The following is a 21,069-nucleotide window of genomic DNA, read 5'->3' as shown; positions in this document are numbered from 1 at the left end:
AATAGACTCAAAATGGATGAAACACCTAAATGTGAGACAGGACTCCATCAAAATCCTAGAGGAGAACACAGGCAGCAACCTCTTCCCCTGCCTGCCATTCCCCCTGCTTGTGCTCTCTCTCTGTCAAATAAATAAATAAAATATTTTTGAAAAATTTTTTTATTTTTTTAAAGATTTTATTTATTTATTTGAGAGAGAGAGAATGAGAGAGAGCAAGCACATGAGAGGGGGGAGGGTCAGAGGGAGAAGCAGACTCCCTGCTGAGCAGGGAGCCCGATGCAGGACTCGATCCAGGGACTCCAAGATCGTTACCTGAGCCAAAGGCAGTTGCTTAACCAACTGAACCACCCAGGCGCCCAAAAGATTTTATTTTTAGGGGCACCTGGGTGGCTCAGTTGGTTAAGCGACTGCCTTCGGCTCAGGTCATAATCCTGGAGTCCCGGGATCGAGTCCCGCATCGGGCTCCCTGCTGAGCAGGGAGTCTGCTTCTCCCTCTGACCCTCCTCCCTCTCATGCTCTCTGTCTCTCATTCTCTCTCTCGCAAATAAAAAAAAAAAAGATTTTATTTTTAAGTGATCTCCATACCCAACATACGGCTTAAACTCACAACCTCAAGATGGAGTTGCATGCTCCACTGACCGAGACAACCAGGCACCCCTTTCAAGACTTTCAAATCTGAAAGTATCTCTAGTCTATCCTGATCTTTAAAACTTTATCAGTTTCTGGTTTTGAAATAATTTACTATTATATATTTTTAGTATATTTTTATTATGTTTGTCACCATACAGTACATCATTAGTTTTTGATGTAGTGTTCCATGATTCATTGTTTGCATATAACACCCAGTGCTCCATGCAATATGTGCCCTCCTCAATACCCATCGCTGAACCAACCTATCCTCCCAGCCCCCTCCCCTCTATAACCTTCAGTTTGTTTCTTGGAGTCCATAGTGTCTCATGGTTTGTCTTCCCCCTCTGATTCCCACCCTTCATTTTTCCCTTCCTTCTCCTAATGTCCTCTATGCTATTCCTTATGTTCCACAAATAAGTGAAACCATTTGATAATTGACTTTCTCTGCTTGACGTATTTCACTTAGGATAATCTCCTCCAGTCCCATTCATGTTGATGTAAAAGGTGGGTATTCATCCTTTCTGATGGCTGAGTAATATTCCATTGGATATGTGGACCACATCTTCTTTATCCATTCATCTGTTGAAGGGCATCTCGGCTCTTTCCACAGTTTGGCTGTTGTGGACATGGCTGCTATGAACATTGGGGTGCATGTGCCCCTTTTCACTACATCTGTGTCTTTGGGGTAAATACCCAGTAGTGCAATTGCTGGGTCATAGGGTAGCTCTATTTTTAATTTTCTGAGGTACCTCCACACTGTTTTCCAAAGTGGCTGTACCAACTTGCATTCCCACCAACAGTGTAAGAGGGTTCCCTTTCTCCACAACCTCTCCAACATTTGTTGTTTCTTGTTAATTTTTGCCATTCTAACTGGTGTAAGGTGGTATCTCAATGTGGTTTTGATTTGAATTTCCCTGATGTCTAATGATGAACATTTTTTCATGTGTCTGTTAAGTATGTCTTCTTTGGAGAAGTGTCTGTTCATGTCTTATTTTTAGCATTTTTTTTGTTGCAAAATAAACCGTTATGATGTCTGAAATGTGTTTTAAAATCTATCAACAGAGGGTGCCTGGGTGGCTCAGTCGGTTAAGCATCTGTCTTCAGCTCAGGTCATGATCCCAGGGTCCTGGGATTGAGCCCCACATCAGGCTCCTTGCTCAGTGGGAGCCTGTTTTCTCCCTCTCCCTCTGCCATTCCCCCTGCTTCTGCTCTCTGGCTCTCTCTCTCTCTCTCCGTCAAATAAATAAATGAAATCTTTAAAATAAAATGAAATGTATCAACAGAAACAATGTGCTAAAGCATGACTTTTAATCAATACTGTATACAGAGTTAGTTTCCCTTACCAGGAATTCACATCCAAGGATGGTCAGGTGGCATTCTAATGGGAAACTCAAGCTGCAAGTGCTACAACATTGCCTCAGTTATCTTAATCTCTATCATAAAGTCTGAGGCTATAATTAAACTAATGGATTATAATGGTTGTAAAAAAATGAGGTGACTTTGATGAAATTAGTGGTATTGGACATAATGTGAATTGACTGAGAAATTTGAGTTATTCACACACTTGCATGGATAGGACAATAATGCTAGGGAACCCTGTAGCCTGTACCTGATAAAAAATATGAGGCTGGAACTCCAAAACTGTCTGGCCATTGATTTTAAGGACACTGGTGACCTCACTGTAAGTATAATGTTAGATGAATCCTGCCTTTATGGAATTGTGTTTGCTTCAAGTGAACCTTTGGTGCAAGCTCAGAACACCTAAACAGAATGCTGGGAACACTCGGTTTACCAACAAGGCTATATGAATGTAAAGAGTCTGCCTGCTAAGTAAATGACTATTTCAAATGTGTTCTAGAGGGTGCCTGGGTGGCTCACTCAGTTAATTGTCTGCCTTCGACTCAGGTCATAATCCTAGGGTCCTGGGATTGAGCCCCTCGTTGGGCTCTCTGCTCAGAGGGGAGTCTGCTTCTCCCTCTCCCTCTGCTGCTCCCCCAGCTTGTAATCTCTCTCTCTCTCTCAAATAAATAAAATCTTGTTTAAGATTTTATTTATTTACTTATTAGAGAGCAAGAGAGAGAAACAGCATGAGAGGGGAGAGGGTCAGGGGGAGAAGCAGGCTCTCCGCTGAGCCAGGAGCCCGACATGAGACTTGATCCCAGGACTCCGGGATCATGACCTGAGCCGAAGGCAGTCGCCCAACCAACTGAGCCACCCAGGTGCCCCTAAAATCTGTTGTTGTTGTTGTTGTTGTTTAAGTAAAATGCTGGGGCGCCTGGGTGGCTCAGTTGTTAGCGTCTGCCTTCGGCTTAGGTCATGATCCCGGGACCCTGGGATCAAGCCCCACATCGGGCTCCCTGCTCCACGGGAAGCCTGCTTCTCCCTCTCCCACTCCCCCTGCTTCTGTTCCTGCTCTCGTTGTCTCTCTCTCCATCAAATAAATAAATAAAATCTTAAAAAAAAAAAAAATGCTGAGACCTAAAAAAAAAAAAAAAAAGACTAAGAAAACAGAAGTGATGTTGTAGCACTTGGAGCTTGAGTTTCCCGTTAGAATGCCACCTGACAATCCTTGGATGTGATTTCCTAATTAGGGAAACTGACTAACTCTGTATACAGTATTGATAAAAGTCATGCTTTACCACATTGTTTCTGTTGATGCATTTTATTTTATTTTATTTTTTTAAGATTTTATTTATTTATTTGAGACAGAGAATGAGAGGGAGGAGGGTCAGAGGGAGAAGCAGACTCCCTGCCGAGCAGGGAGCCCGATGCGCGACTCGATCCCGGGACTCCAGGATCATGACCTGAGCCGAAGGCAGTCGCTTAACCAACTGAGCCACCCAGGCGCCCTGATGCATTTTATTTTAAAGATTTTTTTTATTTGACAGCAGAAGGAATAGCAGGTGCAAAGCCATAAGGAAAGATTGTAACTGGCCTGTAGGAATAGCAAGGAATTCAGAGTGGCTAGGACACAGTAAATAAGTGGGAGAATAATAGGAAATAAGATCAAGAAGCAGCAGGGGCCCGAATAGTATGTTGTCTGGGAGAAGATTCTAAGGGCCACTAAATGAGATGGGAAGTCATTGGTGTGTTTTGAGCAGAAAAGCAGCACATTTATGTTTCAAAAGGATCACTCTGGCTGCTCTGTTGAGGATAGCCTGTAGGGAGCAAGTTTAGAACCAAGAAGACAAATTAGGAGGCTATTGGAATAATCCAGGAGAGAGAAAGTGGTGCTTGGATCAGTGGGAGTGGTAAGTAGTAGTCACATTCTAGGTTTAGTGTGTGAGTTCATTATGAATAAAACATTGATGTCTCATTCCAAGCAGAAAAGACAAAAAACCAAAACTGTCTTGCTTTGCATTTCAGTGGTACACCTCACAAGTGGTGGCTTTTGAAATACAATTAAGCCTTTGCCCATTAACAGTAATTGCAATGAGCAATCGGAGGAGTCCTAAACCCAGCAGCCAGTCACAGCTCAGCCTTTCCCCCTTCATTCTTCTCTAAAGCCAAGCTCAGTGGCTTCTTTAGCTGAGAAAACCAGCCACAATTCAAAAGCATAGAATCGTAAGAATTTCTTGATTGAAAAATCAATAGTGTTCTTCCAGCACCTCTGCCCTGCTCTGTCTCTGCCAGTTTCTGGTTCCTTAATATTCCTCCACCAACATGGTGCCCCATGAAATCATCTCTATAATAATCTTTTGCCCATTTCCCCTACATCATCAGGCTTGTTCCCAATTGTCCCCTTTCTAAACTGTCCCCATCACCCAAAGTAAGGCAGCAGAATAATGGAAAGGGCATGCATTTGAAATCCCAAACTAAGCTGGTCTATTTGTGCCAGTTACTAATTTATCACCTCTTGATTTTATCTTTTCAAAAAATCAGCTTTGGGTTGTTGATGTTCTCCCATTGTTTCTAATTTTCACCTTTATTGATCCCTTTCAGCTTTATTGATCTATTATTCAAAATAGTTTTTAAAAAATAATAACTTTTTTTAAAAAGATTATTTATTTAAGAGAGCGAGGACAGAGGGAGAAAGAGATGGAGAAGCAGACTCTCCGCTGAGCAGAGAGCCCAATGTGGGGCTTGATCCCAGGACCCTGAGATCGACCCGAGTGGAAGGCAGACACTTAACCAACTGAGCCACCCAGGTGCTTTACTCCCAGTCCTGCAAGCCTGGTATCACCGCGGGCTTCCCACAGGCCTGCTGGGAAGAGCCTGGCTTGCCGATTATTAAATATGATTAGGGTTTCATTCATAACTGTAAAGTTTTTTTAAAGTTAGGGATTAATAATTTGTTTTACTAGAATGGCAGAGGAGATATAAATAATTTTATTCTGTAGGCTTTTTATTCCATTATGTAAAAACCACAAATCAGGTACTGTATTTTAGTTAAAAACTGCTTTAATTCAACAGAACAGCTTTTGTGGCTGTTTAATGAAATCTGTAAATAGAAGGTGGAGTTCAAGCCATCCTGGCTGAGCAGTTTATAACTACAGGCTCTAAAGTATGTCAAGTACAGAGAATATTCTGGAACATAACTGTTTACTGCAACAGAGGTGTGGCATTTGAAGATGAAACTAAACCTAGATGTGTCCTGGAATGTCCGCTATCTAGTGATTTGGTAAAGAGAGCGTTCCGGGGCTGTGCTTCTGACTTCAGGTTTTATGTGGTCGACTCACACAGAGGCCCCGACCTTGATCCCCAGACACCTGCTGATGAACCCGTGTGCCAGGGGCCCATTTACAGCAGTCCTGCTGAGGACACCTTGAGCCTGAGACCTACTGTTTTGACACTAGGAACCACTGACCCCACTGACCCCAATTTGATCAAATTATGTATAAAATTCTTTTTAGAAGAGATGCTTCATTAACAGGGAGGAGATTGTTATTCTGCAGTTGTAAGAATAGCCTTAGGTGTTTAAATTTTTCTTAATATATATGTAATAAGGAAGATTCAGCCATCACTGGAGTGTTTTAGAATCCCAAGGACAGCAGAATGAAGCTTCAGTTGTCATTCTTTTAACCATGATCTGTCTTTAGAATTTTTGTTTCAACATCTAGAAAAGGGTTTGTTTTCTTATTTCAAACCAATGAAATAATCTGGATGAAACAAGCCACTCATTGGCATATGACCTTTTAGAAAAGTTGTTTTGTTAAAAAAAAAAAATTACCTATTATTAATCTGGATTTGCATTGAATATGTTTTAGTGTTTTTATAAATAGTGAACTCAGTTTCTGAAATTAAACTTTTTATTTGCAATTTTCAAAAAAATAAGAATAATAGTTTTTATTATTTTCTTTTGCTTGATTTAGCTTTAATCTGTTCTCCCTATGGTTTACAGTACACATTTTTAAATAATCTGGGGTGGGAGAGGGGGGGAAAGGTGGCGGAGGAGTAGGGGACCCTATTCCAACCAGTCCCCAGAATTGAGCTGGATATCTACTAGACCACTCTGAACACCCACAGAATCAGCCTGAGATGTAAGAAGATAGATCTGGATCTCTACATATAAAATACGGCAGGCGGCTGGTTTCGAGGTATGAAGCAAGAAGCTTCGATTCTGCAGGCAGATATTGGAGGATAAACGGCAGCAGGAGGGAGCCTGACCATGGGGATCCTACACCACCAGTGAGCACTGGGGACAGGCACAGACTTGCAGACCAGTACCTGTGGGGAAAGGACTTTAGGGCAGCCCCTGGACAAAATCCGGGAGCAGCGGGGCCACACATGTGAACTGGGAGTGGCTGGCAGTTTTAGAAGCACAAAGGGCAGAGATGTGCCCCAACCTGGAGGTGAGGACTGGGAGCACTACTGAGGGGTGCACACCCAGGACGCTGAATTTTTTAGCAGCACAGATAGAAGTGGAGATAGAGTGGCCTGGAGAGCTCACTGAAGAACAGACTGATCTCTCTGCTCTAAGGCAGAGGGTTGGAAACGGTCTCTTCTGCTCTGACTCACGGAAGAGACACAGAAAGCCACCAGGGAATGTTGCCAGAGAACAAAAGCCCCAAAAAGCTGGTTTTCACTGAGCCCATCCCCCGCCACAGGGGGCAGGACAACTCTGCCAAAACAGGGTTGCCTGAGTAACAGCTTAGTAGGCACCTCCCCCAGAAGACAGGCTGGGAAAACAAGAGGCCAACAACCCTAAGGTCCCTAGAAAAACAGGCGCATCTTGATTCGGTTCTGGTCAATAATTTGGACTCTATACATTCCCTCAACTACCCCTCAACAGAATGACTAGGAGGAGGAACCCCCAAAATAGGAAAGACTCAGAGACTCTGACTTATGCCACAGATTTACAAATGGATTCAGATAATAACCAAGATGTCAGAGACGGAATTCACGCTAGCAATTGTGGAGACAATAGCTAGAATGGAGAAATCAATTAATGGCAACGTACAGTCTCTAAGGGCAGAAATGAAAGCTGAATTGGCAGACTTAAAAATGCTATCAGTAAAATCCAATCTAATCTAGATAATCTAACAGCTGGGTAAGTGTGGCAGAAGAATGAATTAGTGACCTAGAAGACCAATTAATAGAAAAAAGGGGTAAAGAGGAGGCCAGGGAAAAACAACTCAAGAATCCATGAAAATAGAATCAGAGAAATAAGTGACACCATGAAACGTTCCAATGTCAGAATTACTGGAATCCCTAAGGGGTGGAGAGAGAGAGAGGACTAGAAGATATATTTGAGCAAATTGTAGCTGAGAACTTCCCTATTCTGGGGGATGAAACAAACATTCGTGTCCTAGAGGCAGAGAGGACCCCTACCAAGATCAAGGAAAACAGGCCAACACCCTGGCATATAATAGTAATACTCACAAATCTTAGAACCAAGGAAACCATCTTAAGGGCAGTTAGGGGGAAGAGATTCCTTACATACAGAGGGAGGAACATCAGAATAATGTCAGATTTATCCACAGAGACCTGGCAAGCCAGAAAGCCTGGCAAGACATATTTAGGATACTAAACGAGAAGAACATGCAGCCAAGAATCCTTTATCCGGCATGGCTGTCATTTATAATGGATGGAGAGATGCAGCTTCCAAGACGGGCAGAAACTGAAAGAATATGTGACCACTAAGCCGGCCCTGCAAGAAATATTAAGGGGCATTCTCTAAAAGGAGAAAGACCCCAAGAATGATCTAGAAAAGAAATTTACTGGGACAATCTACAAAAACAAGGTCTTCACAGGCAACATGATGACCATTAATTCATATCTTTTAATAATCACTCTCAACATGAACGGCCTAAATGCTCCCATAAAACGGCACAGGGTTGCAGATTGGATAAAAAGACAGGACCCGTCCATATGCTGTCTACAAGAGACTCATTATGAACCTAAAAATACATCCAGACTGAAAGGGAAGGGATGGAGGTCCATCTTCCATGCCAACTGACCTGAAAAGAAAGCTGGGGTAGCTATTCTTATATCAGACAAATTAGATTTTAAACTAAAGTCTGTAGTTAGAGACACAGAAGGACATTATATCATTCTTAAAGGGTCTATCCAACAAGAAGATCTAACAATTGTAAATATCTATGCCCCCAACATGGGAGCAGCCATCTACATAAGCCAGCTGTTAACCAAAATAGTCATATCGATAACAATACGTTAATTGTAGGAGACCTCAATACTCCACTCTCAGCAGTAGACAGATCATCTAAGCAGAAAATCAACAAAGAAACAAGAGCTTTGAATGACACACTGGACCAGATGGACCTCATAGATATATACAGGACATTCCACCCTAAAACAATGGAATACTCATTCTTCTCGAGCACACATGGAACTTTCTCCAGAAGAGACCACATACTGGGTCACAAATCAGGTCTCAACCGATACCAAAAGATTGAGATTATTCCCTGCATATTCTCAGACCATAATGCCTTAAAACTGGAACTCAATCACAAGAAAAAAATTGGCAGAAATTCAAACACTTGGAAGCTAAAGACCACTCTGCTCAAGAATGTTTGGGTCAACCAGGAAATCAAAGAAGAACTTAAACAATTCATGGAAACCAATGAGAATGAAAACACATCGGTCCAAAACCTATGGGATACTGCAAAGGTGGTCCTAAGGGGGAAATACATAGCCATCCAAGCCTCACTCAAAAAAATAGAAAAATCCCAAATTCACCAACTAACTCTACACCTTAAAGAACTGGAGAAAAAGCAACAAACGATGCCTATGCCACACATTAGAGGAGAAATAATTAAGATTAGAGCAGAGATCAATGAATTAGAAACCAGAAACACAGTAGAGCAGATCAACGAAGCTAGAAGCTGGTTCTTTGAAAGAATTAATAAGATCGATAAACCACTGGCCAGACGTATCCAAAAGAAAAGAGAAAGGACCCAAATTAATAAAATTATGAATGAAAGGAGAGAGATCACGACTAACACCAAGGAAATAGAAACAATTATTAAAAGTTATTATCAACAACTATATGCCAATAAACTGAGCAACCTGGATGAAATGGATGCCTTCCTGGGAACCTATAAACTCCCTAAACTGAAACAGGAAGAAATTGACAACCTGAATACGCCAATAACCAGTAATGAGATTGAAGCAGTGATCAAAAACCTCCCAAAAAAACAAGAGTCCAGGGCCTGATGGATTCCCTGGGGAATTCTACCAAACATTCAAAGAAGAAATAATACCTATTCTCCTGAAGCTGTTTCAAAAAATAGAAACAGGAGGAAAGCTTCCAGACTCATTCTATGAGGCCAGCATTACCTTAATCCCCAAACCAGGCAAAGATCCCATCAAAAAGGAGAATTTCAGACCGATATCCCTGATGAATATGGATTCCAAAATCCTCAACAAAATCCTACCTAATAGGATCCAACAATACATTAAAAGGATCATCCACCATGACCAAGTGGGATTTATCCCCAGGATGCAAAGATGGTTCAACATTTGCAAATCAATCAATGTGATAGAACACATTAATAAGAGGGGAGAGAAGAACCATACGGTCCTCTCAGTTGATGCAGAAAAAGCATTTGACAAAATACAACATCCTTTCCTGATTAAAACTCTTCAGAGTATAGGGATAGAGGGAACATTCCTCAAGTTCATGAAATCCAACTATGAAAAAGCCACAGTGAATATCATCCTCAATGGGGAAAAGCTGAGAGCCTTTCCCTTAAGATCAGGAACACGACAAGGATGCCCACTCTCGCCACTATTGTTCAACATAGTACTAGAAGTCCTAGCCACAGCAATCAGACAACAAAAAGAAATAAAAGGTATTCAAATTGGCAAAGAAGTCAAACTCTCTCTTCGCAGATGACATGATACTTTATGTGGAAAACCCAAAAGACTCCACCCCCAAATTACTAAAACTCATACAGCAATTCAGTAATATGGCAGGATATAAAATCAATGCACAGAAATCAGTTGCTTTCTTATACACTAACAATGCAACTGTAGAAAGAGAAATTAGAAAAATGATTCCATTTACAATAGGACCCACAGCCATAAGATACCTCAGAATAAACGTAACCAAAGAGGTAAATGATCTATACTCTGGGAACTACAGAACACTCATAAAAGAAATTGAAGAAAACACAAAAAGATGGAAAAACATTCCATGCTCATGGATCGGAAGAATAAACATTATTAAAATGTCTATGCTACCTAGAGCAATCTATAACTTCAATGCCATCCTGATCAAAATTCCAATGACATTTTTCAAAGTGCTGGAACAAACAATCCTAAAATTAGTATGGAATCAGAAAAGACCCCGAATCTCCAAGGAAATGTTGAAAAAGAAAAACAAAGCTGAGGGCATCACATTGCCCAATTTCAAGCTATATTACAAAGCTGTGATCACCAAGACAGCATGGTACTGGCACAAAAACAGACATATAGATCAATGGAACAGAATAGAGAGCCCAGATAAGGACCCTCAACTCTATGGTCAAATAATCTTCAACAAAGCAGGAAAAAATATGCAATGGAAAAAAGACAGTCTCTTCAATAAATGGTGCTGGGAAAATTGGACAGCCACATGCAGAAGAATGAAACTCGACCATTCCCCAACACCATACACAAAGATAAATTCAAAATGGATGAAAGACCTCAATGTGAGACAGGAATCCATCAAAATCCTAGAGGAGAACATAGGCAGTAACCTCTTTGACATCGGCCACAGCAACTTCTTTCAAGATACATCTCCAAAGGCTAGTGAAACAAAAGCAAAAATGAACTTTTGGGACTTCATCAAGATAAAAAGCTTCTGCACAGCAAAGAAAACAGTCAACAAAACAAAGAGGCAACCCACAGAATGGGAGAAGATATTTGCAAATGACACTACAGATAAAGGGTTGGTATCCATGATCTATAAAGAACTTCTCAAACTCAACACCCAAAAAACAAATAATCAAGTCAAAACATGGGCAGAAGACATGAACAGACACTTCTCTGAAGAAGACATACAAATGGCTAACAGACACATGAAAAAATGTTCATCATCGTTAGCCATCAGGGAAATTCAAATCAAAACCATACTGAGATACCACCTTATACCAGTTAGAACAGCAAAAATTGACAAGGCAAGAAACAACAAATGTTGGAGAGGTTGTGGAGAAAGGGGAACCCTCTTACACTGTTGGTGGGAATGCAAGTTGGTACAGCCACTTTGGAAAACAGTGTGGAGGTACCTCAGAAAATTAAAAATAGAGCTACCCTATGACCCAGCAATTGCACTACTGGGTATTTACCCCAAAGACATAGATGTAGTGAAAAGAAGGGCCATATGCACCCCAGTGTTCATAGCAGCCATGTCCGCAATAGCCAAACTGTGGAAAGAGCCAAGATGCCCTTCAACAGATGAATGGATAAAGAAGATGTGGTCAACATATCCAATGGAATATTACTCAGCCATCAGAAAGGATGAATGCCCAACTTTTACATCAACATGGATGGGACTGGAGGAGATTATCCTAAGTGAAATAAGTCAAGCAGAGAAAGTCAATTATCAAATGGTTTCACTTATTTGTGGAACATAAGGAATAGCATAGAGGACATTAGGAGAAGGAAGGGAAAAATGAAGGGGGGAAATCAGAGGGGAAGATGAACCATGAGAGACTATGGACTCTGAGAAACAAACTGAGGATTTTAGAGTGGAGGGGGCTGGGGGGATAGGGTGTCCGCTGATGGGTATTAAGGAGGGCACATATTGCATGGAGCACTGGTTGTTACACGAAAACAATGAATCTTGGATCACTACATCAAAAACTAATGATGTAGGGGCACCTGGGTGACTCAGTCATTAAGCGTCTGCCTTTGGCTCAGGTCATGATCCCAGGGTCCTGGGATCAAGCCCTGCATCATGCTCCCTGCTCAGCGGGAAGTCTGCTTCCCCCTCTCCCACTCCCCCTTCTTGTGTTCCCTCTCTTGCTGTGTCTCTGTCGAATAAATAAATAAAATCTTTAAAAAAAAAAAAAAACACTAATGATGTATGGTGACTAGCATAATGTGATAAAATTAAATTTAAAAAAATAATAAATAAATAAATAAATAAAATAATCTGGGGTCATCTTCAAATAATATACCACTTCCTTTTCAGGAAGGGAAAGAGATAGCCCTTATAAAAGTATATTATCAACTTCTCATTAATTCTTTGTGCTTTTAGGGTCATATATTTCACTATTATATATGCTAGAAACAGATTAATACATTGTTACTATTATTGCTATAAGCAGCAGTCATCTTTTACAACTATTACCTTCATTTATTCCATTTTTGATGTACTTCATTTCGTTGTGTAGATACACATTTCTGACTTGACCTGAAGAACTTTGATTACCATTCCTTGTAGTATAAGAATGGCAATGAATTCCCTCAGTTTTATTTTTTTTGAAAGATTTTTTTTTTTTTTTTTTTTTTTTTTTAGTTATTCATTTGAGAGAGATACAGAGGCAGAGAGAGCACAAGCAGGGGGAGAAGCAGAGGGAGACTCCCCTCTGAGCTGGGAGCCCAACATGGGACTCGATCCCAGGATCTGGAGGTCATGACCTGAGCCAAAGGCAGATGCTTAACCATCTGAGCCACCCAGGTGCCCGTTTTACTTTTGTAAGCATTTCATTATCACTTTTGAGAAGTATTTTCATTCAAGTCAAACAAGTTGACACGTTTTGTCCTTTCCACACCTTAAAGATGTCACTTAAAAAAATCACACACACAAAAATCTTTCTTTCACTTATAAGTGGTAAAGACAGATTCAGAATTGTAAAGACTATATGAGCTGGTTGAGTTATACAGCGTATAGTTTCTCTCCTAAATAGGTACATTAAGATACTAAAGCAGAACGCACAATAGTTTTTAAATAGCTCCTTGTTCATAATCTATTACTTGTACAGATTGTAAGAGGTTATGAATCACACCCAGTATGACATAAGGTACAAGTCTTTTGGTAAAATATCACTTGAACAGATACGAGACCAGGCATTCAAATTATAAAATTAAACAGTGTCAATTTCATAGTTCAGAAAAATGCTAGTCCTGCTGGGTTTTACTTTTAGCAGAAAAAGAATTGTCCCTGTAACTACTGTAGCTACTGCAGCAAAGGTACCCCAGTTCTGTAGCTGGATTCTATAGCCTAAATCCTGTTGTGACAGCATCTTCCTCCTTTTCCTGGGGTTCTTAGCAACTCATATCCTGTTTGGTTTCATCTTCCATCTCTTCCACCTAGTAATGCCAGCCTGACAGGATCTATTTTGGGATTGTAATTCTGTGGCGTCTTTTGAAATCCCAATGTCTTCTCTCCCTAAAGACGGTAAGATCAGCTTGTGCTGTTTTAGGATCTAGAATCAGATTTATCTTGAATTAATAATGTTTTCTGAGCCATAATGTGACAAAAGTCTGTAATCATCATTCTTTAATTAAAATGAAAAAGCCCTGGAGTTGGTATCATTTAATACCTGTTGTGGATGCTTGTGTGTGTGTGTGTGTGTGTGTGCTAATCCTCAAAGAGTGGCAGGACACTGGGGAACTACACAAGATATGGAACGTTTCACGAATTTCCCTGTCATCCTTGCACAGGGGCCATGCTAATCTCTGTATCATTCCAGTTTTAGTATATGTGCTGCCGAAATGGGCACGCTGTTGTGGGTACTTTTAATATTAATTAGTAATTGTAAATCTGCTATCTCATTTATTAGAGATTTGAGTATGAAAGCATGATCTGAAAGTTCTGTTTTCATTTAATTTGTGTCTGGTATCCTATTCTTTATACTTTACGACTTTCTAGGCTGCAGCCCATTCACTTTCCAATAAGAGCATCCATTGCTCAAAACCAGAGCTTAATCTTTCTCTCTAATCGACTCTCTTCTGTAGCTTTAACGTTTTTCTCCTTTACATGGCTATAGTGCTTTTTCTTTCTTTCTTGTTCAATGGAAAAGGTGGGCCCAGTGGGAGACTGCACTGCAGACGCAAATGCTCTAGGTCCTTCACACAAAAAGGGGTGGGAAACTGATAGTATTTCTCTTCCTGCCTCTTCCTTGTGCGATTTCTGATTTGCAGTTGCTTGGCAATTTCAGTGATCTGCTGGGGATTGGGTGGGCAGAGTGAGGGGCAGATAAGGCAGGGAGAGGAAGCATTTAGCTTCTGCTGGTAATGGTGGATGAAAGAGCGACAGCAGTTGTATGGGACAGTTGTCATTGGGTCTATGAGGAAACAGGAACAGCTCGGGTAGCCATACCTCAGTGAGAGGTCTGCAGGATGACCGACATGCCCTCTCAGGAACACTGTGCTCATCCAGCTGACCCTGCATGGCCAGCTCCCCAGGTGCTGGGTCTTGGGAGAAGAGGACAGCTTTTCTGTTCACACCTTGTATCTTTCCATCTTTCTGGCACCTCGTCTTGCTGGTAGTCTCCAAAACCAAGATTGACCTCCTCCTTCTGTTGCACTGGGAGCCGAGGCCCAGAAGCCCCTGCTGGCTGCTGCCAATCATGGCTTGGCTAGCCACCACTGGTATTCCAGACTCTTAGGAGCTGATGCCCCCCGCAGCACCTGAAGCAGTAGGAGTTGGAGGGGGGTTTGAGGCACAGAGTTGTCCTGTGGGCTAGAAGTCTTTGCATTCTTAAAAGACCCAGGGTGGTTGGTTGGTTTGTTGGTTTTCTGTCACCCACCCCCAGTCTGGCCAGACTGGGTGCACTCCATATGTGGAACTCCCCACCGGCTATCTTCTTCCTTCCTTTCCTTTTTCTTTCTCTTCTTCTTTCACAGGGTGTGGTAGTCTACCTGCAAGATGACAAATAAGTAGGGCCATGTTACTTGCAAATAAGTGGGGCCATGTTACTAGTTCTAGCCAACAAAGTAAGTGCAGACACGATGAATGCTATTTCCTGCTTGGCATGTAAGAGCCACAGGCCATCACAATGCTCTCTCCCTTTCATATATTTAAATAACTTTTTTGTTTTTGCATAGTTTTAGATATCCAGCCAAGTTGCACAGATACTACAAAGAGTACTCATACACTCCATACTCAGTTTCCCTATATTACTGTAGTACCTTTGTCACAACTAATGAACCAATATTGATACATTATTAATTAAACTCCACATTTTATTCAGTTTTTATGAGTTTTTCCCTACTGTCCTTTTTCTGTTCCAGGATCCCATCTATGATACCACATTATTTAATCATCATGTAACCTTAGGTTCCTCTGGTCTGTGAGTTTCTTAGACTCTCTTAGACTGTTTTGAGGAATATTGTAGCAGGTCTTTTGGGGGAATGTACCTCAATTTCAGTTCGTTTTATGTTCCCATGGTTGGACTAGAGTGGTGGATTTAGGGAAGACCATAGAGCTGAAGTGCCATTCTTATCATATCATATCAAGGGTACTTGCTATCAACATGACACATCACTGATGATATGAGCCTTGATCACCTGACTAGTGTTTGTAAAGATCTCTAATCTGTACAGTTACATCTCCTCCCTTACTTTTCCATACTGTAATCTTGGGAGCAAGTCACCATACTCCTTGGAAACAGGTCATGGTGCTCTCTTGACCTCTCTAAAACAACTCTCTGATTGTGGTGTCACAAGGTCAGAGGGTATGGATCCTAGACTCACTCAGTGGAGCCACAGCTTCAGTCTTGGACAATGCAAGAACAAGACAGAAACTTTGTGGTGTTAAGCCATTGAGATGTCGGGGCTTACATATTATAGCAGCATAGCCTGGTCAAATTTGACAAACAACATCTTTATCCTGTATTTTGCTTCCTATTTTGTTCTTTTTCAATATCATTTTGGCAATATATTAGGGGGCTCTTGCAATACCATATAAATTCTAAGATTTTCCACTTTGGCAAAAAGGCCATTGGGGTTTTGACAAGGATTGCACTGAACCCATATATTGCTTTGGGCAGTATTACTATCTTAACAATATTCAGGCTCCCAATCCATGAACATCAGATATACTTCCACTTATCTTTGGTAATTTCTTTCAGCAGTATTTTATAGTTTTCACTGTACAAATTTTGAATCTCCTTGGTTAAATTTATTCCTGAGTATTTTTTTTTCAAGATTTATTTATTTATTTGAGAAAGAGAGAGAGAGCACACACATGCAAGTGGGAGGAGGCTCAGAGGAAGCGAATCCCCAAGCAGACTTCCTGCTAAGCGGGAAGCCTGACACAGGGCTCCATCTCATGACCCACGAGATTAGGACCCGAGCTGAAACCAAGAGTCAGATGCTTAACTGACTGAGCCACCCAGGCGCCCCTATTCTTTGTAAGGCTACTATAACTGGAACTATTTCTTTAATTGCTCTGCAGAATTGTTCATTGCTAGTGCATAGAAATATAACTGATTTCTAAGTATTTGAGCACTGATCTTGTATCCTGCAATTTGGTCTCAGACTGTACCTTCTCAGTCTGTTTAACAGGTTACTTTTCCCCTCGGCCCTCTTAGAAGTGGGTGATTCCCAAGTTTCTTTCCTGGCTCTTTTCTCAGTTGACATCTTTGGTTCTTCATCTCAAGGCTTCCAGGCAGAACAGGGCCCACCAGACAGTTACATCCTCTATCACACTGCATTCATACTCAAGAGAGGAGCATGGAGATACCAGCAGATCGAGGCTGTCCTATGTGCTTAATATGAAGCAAAGTGTTTTGGTTTGAACAGACAGAAAACTCTTGATATGTTCTACCCATTGCTCCTGGTGACTTGATTCACACAAAGACTGAAAACTGTGAGATCTGCATTTCTAACCCTGGTCTCATAAATCCCAGCTAGCGTCTCGACTAATAACTCATGCATGAGACTTTTTATGAGCTCTCACTATATATGAGGCACTAAACCGGAAGCCTGGATTGCAAAGATCCCTTCTGGAGTCCCCACCATCAGAGAACTGACAGTCCAGAGAATCGGAGAGATGTAGCTATATGTTTTGTGGATTTCTTCGATGTGGATGGCTGTCTATTCAGGAATAAGAAAGGCTTTTCCTTAAGCGGCAAAACTAAACCTAGCAATTTTGCAATGAATATCATATAGGTTTATTTGTTGTGAACTTTTTAAAATGAAAAATATAAATGAATTCAGTAAAAAATTTACTTGTTAAGTAGAGTGCACTCAAAAGCAAATTGCTTTCCCATCCCAGGCCACCAGGGCTTCTGGCACCCCTCAAATATTACCGTTCTTGTTTCTCCTGTATCTTTGCGAAACATCCATTTATATCCACATATGAAAGAGCAGAAAATCGGGCGCCTGGGTGGCTCAGTCGTTAAGCGTCTGCCTTTGGCTCAGGTCATGATGGGAGTCCCAGGATCGAGTTCCGCATCGGGCTCCCTGCTCAGCGGGAAGCCTGCTTCTCCCTCTCCCACCCCCCCTGCTTGTGTTCCCTCTCTCGCTGTGTCTCTGTCAAATAAATAAATAAAATCTTTAAAAAAAAAAAGAAAGAAAGAGCAGAAAATCTTTTTTCTTTATTTTTACAATATGAACATGCTATGTGTAGTGTTCTGTACATGGGTTTTTTTTAAGCTTAAATATACCTAGAGACATTTCATATCCACCTACATAGACTAGGTTACTTTTTTTTTTTTTAAGCATATACTGTGTCTTCAATGTAAAGCCAAACGTGATAGATTATAATTATGGTAGATTTTGTAGAACCAGTAGTGTACTTTTTTATTCTTTTTTTTAATTTATTAACATATAATGTATTATTTGTTTCAGGGGTACAGGTCTGTGATTCATCAGTCTTACACAATTCACAGTGCTCACCATAGCACATACCCTCCCCAATGTCTATCACCCAGCCACCCCATCCCTCCACCCCCCATCACTCCAGCAACCCTCAGTTTGTCTCCTGAGATTAAGAGTCTCTTATGGTTTGTCGCCCTCTCTGGTTTCATCTTGTTTCATTTTTCCCTCCCTTCCCCTATGATCATCTGTCTTGTTTCTCAAATTCGTCATATCAGTGAGATCATATGATACTTATATTTCTCTGATTGACTTATTTCGCTTAGCATAATACCCTCTAGTTCCATCCATGTCATTCCAAATGGCAAGATTTCTTTTTTTTTTTTGATGGCTGCATAATATTCCATTGTATATATATACCACACCTTCTTTATTCATTCATCCATTGATGGACATCTAGGCTCTTTCCATAATTTGGCTATTGTGCACATTGTTGCTGTAAACATTGGAGTGCATGTGCCCCTGCGGATCACTACATTTGTATCTTTGGGGTAAACACCCAGTAGTGCAATTGCTGGGTCGTAGGGTAGCTCTATTTTTAACTTTTTGAGGAACCTCCATACTGTTTTCCAGAGAGGCTGCACTAGCTTGCATTCCCATCAACAGTGTAGGAGGGTTCCCCTTTCTCCACATCCTCACCAACATCTGTGGTTTCCTGACTTGTTAATTTTAGCCATTCTGACTGGTGTGAGGTGGTATCTCATTGAGGTTTTGATTTGGATTTCCCTGATGCTGAGCGATATTGAGCACTTTTTCATGTGTCTGTTGGCCATTTGGATGTCTTCTTTGGAAAAATGTCTGTTCATGTCTTCTGCCCATTTCTTGATTGGATTATTTGTTCTTTGGGTGTTGAGTTTAATAAGTTCTCTATAGATTTTGGATACTAGCCCTTTCTCTGATATGTCATTTACAAATATCTTCTTCCATTCTGTCAGTTCTCTTTTGGTTTTGTTGACTGTTTCCTTTGCTATGCAAAAGCTTTTTATCTTGATGAAGTCCCAATAGTTCATTTTTGCCCTTGCTTCCCTTGCCTTTGGCGATGTTTCTAGGAAGAAGTTGCTGTGGCTGTGGTCAAAGAGATTGCTCTCACATTTAGGTGTTTCATCCATTTTGAGTCTATTTTTGTGTGTGGTGTAAGGAAATGGTCCAGTTTCATTCTTCTGCATGGGACTGTCCAATTCTCCCAACACCATTTGTTGAAGAGACTGTCTTTTTGCCATCGGAAATTCTTTCCTACTTTGTCGAAGATTATTTGACCCTAGAGTTGAGGGTCCATTTCTGGGCTCTGTATTCTGTTCCATTGATCTATGTGTCTGTTTTTGTGCCAGTACCATACTGTCTTGATGATGACAGCTTTGTAATAGAGCTTGAAGTCTGGAATTGTGATGCCACCAGTTTTGGTTCTCTTTTTCAACACTCCTCTGGCTATTTGGGGTCTTTTCTGGTTCCATACAAATTTTAGGATTATTTGTTCCAGCTCTGTGAAAAAAGTTGATGGTATTTTGATAGGGATTGCATTAAATGTGTAGATTGCCCTAGGTAGCATTGACATTTTAACAATATTTGTTCTTCCAATCCATGAGCATGGAACTTTTTTCCATTTCTCTGTGTCTTCCTCAATTTCTTTCAAGAGTATTTTATAGTTTTCTGAGTACAGAATCTTTGCCTCTACGGTTAGATTTATTCCTAGGTATCTTATGTTTGGATCCAATTGTAAATGGGATTGACTCCTTAATTTCTCTTTCTTCTGGGGCGCCTGGGTGGCTCAGTTGGTTAAGCGACTGCCTTCAGCTCAGGTCATGATCCTGGAGTCCCTGGATCGAGTCCCACATCGGGCTCCCTGCTCGGCAGGGAGTCTGCTTCTCCCTTTGACCCTCCCCCTCTCATGTGTTCTCTCTCATTCTCTCTCTCTCAAAACTAAATAAATAAAATCTTAAAAAAAAAAATTCTCTTTCTTCTGTCTTGTTGTTGGTGTATAGAAATGCAAATGATTTCTGTACATTGATTTTATATCCTGCCACTTTACTGAATTCCTGTATGAGTTCTAGCAGTTTTGGGGTGGAGACTTTTGGTTTTCCACATAAAGTATCATATCATCTGCAAAGAGTGAGAGTTAGACTTCTTCTTTGCAGATTCAGATGCCTTTTATTCCTTTTTGTTGTCTGATTGCTGAGGCTAGGACCTCTAGTACTATGTTGACCAGCAGTGGTGATAGTGGACATCCCTGCCGTGTTCCTGACCTTAGGGGAGAAGTTCTCAGTTTTTCCCCATTGAGAATGATATTCACTGTGGGCTTTTTCATAGATGGTTTTTATGATATTGAGGTATGTACCCTCTATCCCTACACTGTGAAGAGTTTTAATCAAGAAAGGATGTTGTACTTTGTCAAATGCTTTTTCTGCATCTATTGAGAGGATCATATGGTTCTTGTTCTTTCTTTTATTAATGTATTGTATCACATTGATTGATTTATGCATGTTGAACCAACCTTGTAGCCCAGGAATAAATCCCACTTGGTCACGGTGAATAATCCTTTTAATGTAGGCTAGTATTGGCTAGTATTTTAGTGAGAATTTTTGCATCCATGTTCATCAGGGATATTGGTCTCTAATTCTCCTTTTTTTTTTTTTAAGATTTTATTTATTTATTTGACAGTGAGAGAGGGAACACAAGCAGGGGGAGTGGGAGAGGGAGAAGCAGGCTTCCCACAGAGCAGGGAGCCTGATGCAGGGCTCGATCCCAGCACCCTGGGATCATGACTTGAGCCGAAGGCAGACACTTAACGACTGAGCCACCCAGGCGCCCCTGTAATTCTCCTTTTTGATGGGGTCTTTGTCTGGTTTGGGGATCAAGGTAATGCTGGCCTCATAAAATGAGTTTGGAAGTTTTCCTTCCATTTCTATTTTTTTGGAACAGTTTCGGAAGAATACGTATTAATTCTTCATTAAATGTTTGGTAGAATTCCTGTGGGAAGCCATCTGGCCCTGGGCTCTTGTTTGTTGGGAGATTTTTGATAACTGCTTCATTATTATTTTTTTTATTTTTATTTTTTTTATTTTTTAGAGAGCGAGCAAGAGAGAAACAGCATGAGAGGGGAGAGGGTCAGAGGGAGAAGCAGGCTCCCCGCTTAGCCGAGAGCCCGATGTGGGACTCGATCCCAGGACCCTGGGATCATGACCTGAGCCGAAGGCAGACGCTTAACCATCTGAGCCACCCAGGCGCCCC

General features: G+C 41.1%; 1 non-coding gene across 1 annotated transcript; it reads right to left on the bottom strand.

The window, feature by feature from the left end:
* Positions 1–13,638: 13,638 nt before the first annotated feature.
* LOC118022610 lies at positions 13,639–13,742 on the bottom strand. The gene has a single exon (XR_004682526.1). It is a non-coding gene; the product is annotated as a U6 spliceosomal RNA (small nuclear RNA).
* Positions 13,743–21,069: the final 7,327 nt, after the last annotated feature.

Source organism: Mirounga leonina, unplaced genomic scaffold (genome assembly GCF_011800145.1).
Source record: "Mirounga leonina isolate KUSES-001 unplaced genomic scaffold, KU_Mleo_1.0 Mir_176, whole genome shotgun sequence".
Classification (NCBI taxonomy): Eukaryota; Metazoa; Chordata; class Mammalia; order Carnivora; family Phocidae; genus Mirounga; species Mirounga leonina.
Note: the sequence above shows the minus strand (reverse complement) of the source record. Positions and strands in the feature narration are given on the sequence as shown.